An 8,174-nucleotide genomic window follows, 5' to 3' on the forward strand; every position below is an offset into this window, starting at 1 on the left:
CTGGCCGATGTAATAACTCGGGAGAATGTCTTCTCTCGAGTCAGCCATTGATAATATTTTTGTAATATAAAGGAGGGTCTACCACTTTTTCCTATTTGTCTGCCTCTTTAGTCCAGGGTGCATTGCATGGTGCCGTTGCCAGAGATATTATAGAAAGGAGATAGGAATCCAATGAATGAAGGAACGTATAATGCCCGACCCAGCCAACTGTTGACCAATCGCGTTCACATTGTCATGAGGCTTCACGCGGTTGCTAAGCTAATGGTCGTGCAATCCCTTCTCAAAGTCAGTGTATATGTCAAGAAACTTAAATATTTCCTCGAAAGTACATAATGTCACAATTCCAAAGCAATACGATATTACAGAGAGCAAGTTAATTATCTTACATCTCGGAAAATATTTGTAATGTTGTACTTCTTGTTGACAAAATTCGTGCTAATGTTGGGTTTTTGAGCTAGCTGTCACGCCCTGGCCTTAGTATTCTTTGTTTTTTTATGTTTTTTAGTTAGGTCAGGGTGTGACATGGGGAATGTATGTGTTTTGTAGTGTCTAGGGGTGTTGTATGTGTATGGGGCAGAGAAGAGTGTAGTTGTCTAGTTATGTCTATGGCTGCCTAGATTGGTTCTCAATCAGAGACAGCTGTCATTCATTGTCTCTGATTGGGAGCCATATTTAAGGCAGCCATAGGCAGTAGGCTTTTGTGGGTAGTTGTCTATGTGTAGTGTTTGTGTCAGCACTATTTGTCATTATAGCTTCACGGTCGTCAGTTTGTTATTTTGGTTAGTTTGTGTATAGTGTTTGTTTCGTGTTTTTCTCTCTTCTAAATAAAAGAAGATGTATTTTGCACACGCTGCGCCTTGGTCCTCTCTCTCACCCATAGACGATCGTGACACTAGCGCCCAATAGACTACCATTCACTCCTTGAAGGAGAGCGCTCCTTGTCCCAGAATCGCCCAGAATGCACTGCACGGCCCATTGGCGTAGCATGGGCAACGTTTCCCATCTCCTCAAAAGTATATCTGCCATTGTGAATGTCAGACTCCACTCTGTGAGGCACATCGATCTGCAGGTTGAACATGGTGAGATTGTAGGCTCCTAAATTGATATAGTGCAGTTTGTTTTGGCGATTTTACAGCTAACCAGCTATTTTATATGCAGATATTTACTTTGGTATTATTGTGTGTAGCTACATTTGCTACCTAGCTAGCCAGCTAGCCCATTGAGAGAGCATTGCAGATTTTGTAGTTGACTGGAGCTGCAACAGATTCCCATAACAATTTTCCATGTTGCTACCAACCTTATTATAATGCCAAAATGAAACATTTGTTCACCAAAACTATTGTTCTCACATATTAGTGTAATTTTACACAGTAAATTAAAGGAATGAGTGGTTTTGAGTGGATTTTCCTTAAAGATTTCCTAGATCAATTGTTTATTTAGTATTGTTATGTAGTTTCAACATTTACATGAAATGTGAACAATATTGGGATGTTGGAGGTAGAGAAATTGGTAGAGAAATTAACATTCAATGTCCACCAGAGCTGTTGCTAGAGAATTGAATGTTAATTTCTCTACTATAAGCCACCTCCAATGTCGTTTTAGAGAATCTGGCAGTACATCCAACCAGCCTCACAACCACAGACCACGTGTAACCACGCCAGCCCAGGATCTCTACATCTGGCTTCTTCACCTGCGGGATCGTCTGAGACCAAATGCTCACCTTCGATGGCCACCGGCACGCTGGAACAGTGTGCTCTTCACATATGAATCCCGGTTTCAACTGTACCATTTCTACTTTACCGGGCAGATGGCCTGTATGGCATAATGTGGGCGGGCGTTTTGCTGATGTCAACTTTGTGAACAGAGTGCCCCATGGTGGCAGTGGGATTATGGTATGGGCAGGCATAGCCTACGGACAATGAAAACAGTTGCATTTCATCAATGGAAACTTGAATGCACAGAAATACTGTGACGAAATCCTGAGGCCCATTGTCGTGCCGTTCATCTGCCGCCATCAATTCATGTTTCAGCATGATAATGCACGGCCCCATGTCACAAGGATCTGTACACAATTCCTGGAAGCTGAAAATGTCCCAGTTCTTCCATGGCCTGCATACTCACCAGACATGTAACCCTTTGAGCATGTTTGGAATGCTCTGGATCTATGTGTACGACAGCATGTTCCAGTTCCCGCCAATATCCAGCAACTTCGCAGAGCCATTGAAGAAGAGTGGGACAAAATTCCACAGGCCACAATCAACACCATGACCAACTCTATTCTAAGGACATGTGTCACGCTGCATGAGGCAAATGGTGGTCACACCAGATACTGACTGGTTTACCGATCCACGCCCCTAACTTTTTTTTAAGGTATGTGACCAACAGATGCATATCTGGATTCTCAGTCATGTGAAATCCATAGATTAGGGCCTAATGAATTTATGGCCTTCACTATGGCCATGGAAGTCATCATCAGGGCATCGAGATGGGTGGTCGGCGGTGAGAAAACTAAGGAAGGGCTCCGTCTCCCACCTATCCGAGCATACATGGATGACATGACTACACTGACCACCACTGCAGCATGCACCAGGCGGCTACTTGCAAAACTGCAGGATAACATCAAGTGGGCCCGGATGAAAATCAAGCCAAGCAAATCTCGAAGCATCTCCATTGTCAAGGGACAGCTTAAAGATGTGAGGTTCTGCATTGGAGATGAACCGATACCAACGGTGTCTGAGCAACCCGTCAAGAGCCTGGGTAGATGGTACAACGAAAGCCTCCGGGATAAAGATCAAGTGCAGCAAGTAAGACAGGACATCGCCGACGGTCTTGAGAACGTCAACAAGACCCTACTGCCTGGGAAGCTCAAGCTTTGGTGCCTACAGTTTGGACTTCTCCCCCGGGTAATGTGGCCACTCACCGTCTATGAGGTCCCAATAACAACAGTGGAGAAGATGGAGCGAACCATTACCTCATACGTGAAGAAATGGCTGGGTGTCCCACGATGCCTGAGTAACATCGGCCTCTATGGCAAAGGGGTCCTTGAACTACCTCTTACAAGTCTAACGGAGGAGTACAAATGCTCTAAAGTAAGACTTCAGATGACATTGAAGGACTCCAAAGACCAGACCATTAGCAAGGCTGCACCTCCCCTACAAACTGGACGGAAATGGACATCATCCAAGGCTGTGCAGCAAGCAACATCAGCCCTGAGACACCAAGACATTGTGGGGAATATCCAGCATGGAAGAGGAGGCTTTGGCCTGGCAGCAAGCAAACCAACGTTCCATAAGGCAACAACATCTGAACGCAGGAAGCTGGTGGTCGAGGAGGTGCGCAGACAGGAGGAGAAGTGCAAAGGCTGTCTCTCTTGCTAAACAAGGGCAATGGACGCGGTGGGAAGGCCGGGAGAGGAGAAAGATCAACTGGAGTGAGCTTTGGCAAATGGAGGCAAGCAACATCAGCTTCATCATAAGAGCTGTTTATGATGTGCTTCCATCACCAAAAAACCTACATCAATGGTATGGCGAGGACCCGACCTGCCCCCTCTGCCCAGCTCCAGCGACTCTCAGGCATATAATGACAGGTTGCAAGACCAGCCTCTCACAAGGCCGCTACACCTGGAGGCACAATCAGGTCCTCAAGAGCCTGGCTGCAGCACTTGAAACCAAGAGGAGTGCAACCAATTCATTAACTCCAAAAACAAGCAATCCCGTCAAAACAACAACATTCATCCGGGAGGGACAGAAAAGGCCCAAGCATCCTCCTACAAAGCCAGAAACTGGACACCTAATCATGGCCCGGGACTGGAAGATGCTTGTCGATATTGGCCAGCAACTCATTTTTCCACCTGAGATTGCTTCTACCAACCTTAGGCCAGACATGGTACTCTGGTCCCCTTCACGAAAGGCTGTGTACATCATAGAGCTCACAGTCCCGTGGGAAAACTCTGTTGAAGAGGCCTACGAGCGTAAGAAACTGCGTTACACAGAGTTGGCAGCAGACGCAACTCAGCGTGGCTGGAATGCAAAAGTCTGGCCAGTTGAAGTGGGATGCAGAGGATTCGTGGCTTCTTCCACCATCAGGTTGCTGAAAGAACTTGGAATCCATGGACAGGCTCTGCGGCAGACCGTCAGAGCAGTTTCTCAAGCAGCTGAAAGAGGCAGCCAGTGGATCTGGATCAAACGGAAGGACCCTTGCTGGGCTATAACTTCATGACCCCCCACCCCCACCTGAGAACCCAATTCAGATCCCTCCAACTTGAGGAGGGCATATGAGGTATGCGGTCAGCTGTAGGGCTGGCTCAGGAAAGAGGACGCCCCTGCCTTGCATAGTCCCGTGGGAAATCTTAATTGGGCATGGGACACAAGCTAAGGCTTGATCACCCTTTAGCTGGCCACCTTTGATGAGGGTGTTTAGTGATTAAAGGCCGAAACACCCACTGATTCGAAGGCACACTACTGAGGATGTGTCCCAAAATTGACATCTTAACCCAGTCTAAGAAATAAACCTCCCATGCCACTCTGTCAACATCACGCCAAATCTCATGTGAGTGCATACCATCTATTGGCACAATGGACAGTTTTAACATCTCGTCCCGTGTTTTATGATTCTGATTTAAATTGACTGATTTCCTTATATGAACTGTAACTCAGTAAAATCTTTGAAATTGTTGCATGTTGTGTTTATATTTTGTGTTCATATATTTATGAACATGACCCAGTTGTTCGTTCTATATGCTCCGTTCCCATGCTCGCTGGCAACGTTCTTATCCCTTGCTAGCTAGCTGACACAGCCAGAATAAAAGCAAAGTAGATGCATTTGCATTTGTTTAAGCTGTTTTCTATTGACATTCATTTGGATACATCACAACAATTAGCTGATGATGCCTGATTTTGCCTGGCATAGCTAGAAAAGTTTGCCTTCTTGTCAGGACACTCGACACTGTTCATTACGAGGAGATTGCATTGCATATCAAACATTAGGCTAGAAGCTAGCTAAATAGTTTGTTGCTAGAAAACCTGCCAATATGACAACCAAATTAAAACATATAATTTGTTGAAAACAGCTGGTCAAACTAAAAACATGTGGAGGGATTTGACTGTGCCACTTGCGTCATGACTGCAACAGTAGGGACTTGAGAAATTCCTGTTCATCACTCACCACGTTAGGTCATCAGATGCTCCAAAGCAATATGTCTCTGTAAAAACAAATCAGCTAGCTAGCTTAGTTTTGCCTTTTTGTTATTGCGTTTACAATGTATCCAATTTCAGTTTGTGTGGTTGTTGGTTTGGCTTTCTTTAACTTTGTAGCAGGTATGGTCTGCATGTGTAGGCGCATATTGCATCATGATTGCAAGGTGTCCTGATATTTTTTCCAATTGTCCATTATCCAGTTTTAATACCCATTCTAGAATGCCCTTTCAACCAATCAGAAATGAGTATTCAACAATATTGCGGTATAAAACGGTTTAATGTACTCAGGGTCATTCTTGAATTGGTACCCACTCTGTCAATTTCGGTCAGAAAATAGAAAGTGACATATTATTTAAAAGCCACAGGACTTGTCTTTTTGGAAATCGAGCTTAAATCTTTACATTTACATTTAAGTCATTTAGCAGACGCTCTTATCCAGAGCGACTTACAAATTGGTGCATTCACCTTATGATATCCAGTGGAACAGCCACTTTACAATAGTGCATCTAAGTCTTTTAAGGGGGGGGGGGGGGTTTAGAAGGATTACTTTATCCTATCCTAGGTATTCCTTAAAGAGGTGGGGTTTCAGGTGTCTCCGGAAGGTGGTGATTGACTCCGCTGACCTGGCGTCGTGAGGGAGTTTGTTCCACCATTGGGGTGCCAGAGCAGCGAACAGTTTTGACTGGGCTGAGCGGGAACTGTACTTCCTCAGAGGTAGGGAGGCGAGCAGGCCAGAGGTGGATGAACGCAGTGCCCTTGTTTGGGTGTAGGGCCTGATCAGAGCCTGAAGGTACGGAGGTGCCGTTCCCCTCACAGCTCCGTAGGCAAGCACCATGGTCTTGTAGCGGATGCGAGCTTCAACTGGAAGCCAGTGGAGAGAGCGGAGGAGCGGGGTGACGTGAGAGAACTTGGGAAGGTTGAACACCAGACGGGCTGCGGCGTTCTGGATGAGTTGTAGGGGTTTAATGGCACAGGCAGGGAGCCCAGCCAACAGCGAGTTGCAGTAATCCAGACGGGAGATGACAAGTGCCTGGATTAGGACCTGCGCCGCTTCCTGTGTGAGGCAGGGTCGTACTCTGCGAATGTTGTAGAGCATGAACCTACAGGAACGGGCCACCGCCTTGATGTTAGTTGAGAACGACAGGGTGTTGTCCAGGATCACGCCAAGGTTCTTAGCGCTCTGGGAGGAGGACACAATGGAGTTGTCAACCGTGATGGCGAGATCATGGAACGGGCAGTCCTTCCCCGGGAGGAAGAGCAGCTCCGTCTTGCCGAGGTTCAGCTTGAGGTGGTGATCCGTCATCCACACTGATATGTCTGCCAGACATGCAGAGATGCGATTCGCCACCTGGTTATCAGAAGGGGGAAAGGAGAAGATTAATTGTGTGTCGTCTGCATAGCAATGATAGGAGAGACCATGTGAGGTTATGACAGAGCCAAGTGACTTGGTGTATAGCGAGAATAGGAGAGGGCCTAGAACAGAGCCCTGGGGGACACCAGTGGTGAGAGCACGTGGTGCGGAGACAGATTCTCGCCACGCCACCTGGTAGGAGCGACCTGTCAGGTAGGACGCAATCCAAGCGTGGGCTGCGCCGGAGATGCCCAACTCGGAGAGGGTGGAGAGGAGGATCTGATGGTTCACAGTATCAAAGGCAGCCGATAGGTCTAGAAGGATGAGAGCAGAGGAGAGAGAGTTAGCTTTAGCAGTGCGGAGCGCCTCCGTGACACAGAGAAGAGCAGTCTCAGTTGAATGACTAGTCTTGAAACCTGACTGATTTGGATCAAGAAGGTCATTCTGAGAGAGATAGCAGGAGAGCTGGCCAAGGACGGCACGTTCAAGAGTTTTGGAGAGAAAAGAAAGAAGGGATACTGGTCTGTAGTTGTTGACATCGGAGGGATCGAATGTAGGTTTTTTCAGAAGGGGTGCAACTCTCGCTCTCTTGAAGACGGAAGGGACGTAGCCAGCGGTCAAGGATGAGTTGATGAGCGAGGTGAGGTAAGGGAGAAGGTCTCCGGAAATGGTCTGGAGAAGAGAGGAGGGGATAGGGTCAAGCGGGCAGGTTGTTGGGCGGCCGGCCGTCACAAGACGCGAGATTTCATCTGGAGAGAGAGGGGAGAAAGAGGTCAAAGCACAGGGTAGGGCAGTGTGAGCAGAACCAGCGGTGTCGTTTGACTTAGCAAACGAGGATCGGATGTCGTCGACCTTCTTTTCAAAATGGTTGACGAAGTCATCCGCAGAGAGGGAGGAGGGGGGGGGGAGGGGGAGGAGGATTCAGGATGGAGGAGAAGGTGGCAAAGAGCTTCCTAGGGTTAGAGGCAGATGCTTGGAATTTAGAGTGGTAGAAAGTGGCTTTAGCAGCAGAGACAGAAGAGGAAAATGTAGAGAGGAGGGAGTGAAAGGATGCCAGGTCCGCAGGGAGGCGAGTTCTCCTCCATTTCCGCTCGGCTGCCCGGAGCCCTGTTCTGTGAGCTCGCAATGAGTCGTCGAGCCACGGAGCAGGAGGGGAGGACCGAGCCGGCCTGGAGGATAGGGGACATAGAGAGTCAAAGGATGCAGAAAGGGAGGAGAGGAGGGTTGAGGAGGCAGAATCAGGAGATAGGTTGGAGAAGGTTCGAGCAGAGGGAAGAGATGATAGGATGGAAGAGGAGAGAGTAGCGGGGGAGAGAGAGCGAAGGTTGGGACGGCGCGATACCATCCGAGTAGGGGCAGAGTGGGAAGTGTTGGATGAGAGCGAGAGGGAAAAGGATACAAGGTAGTGGTCGGAGACTTGGAGGGGAGTTGCAATGAGATTAGTGGAAGAACAGCATCACAGCATCATCTTCCTACTGGCGATGTTGTAAGAATGCCTTAGAATGCCTCATATTCATAGAGTTAGCAATTTAGGTCAAGTCACCAAAAGTGCAAAAAGGTTGTATGCATGGAAAGGGTACACCTTGGGTGGTTATCATAATACAATGCATTTCTTTCTACATCCACAT

Source organism: Salvelinus namaycush, chromosome 4, assembly GCF_016432855.1.
Source record: "Salvelinus namaycush isolate Seneca chromosome 4, SaNama_1.0, whole genome shotgun sequence".
NCBI classification, from domain to species: domain Eukaryota; kingdom Metazoa; phylum Chordata; class Actinopteri; order Salmoniformes; family Salmonidae; genus Salvelinus; species Salvelinus namaycush.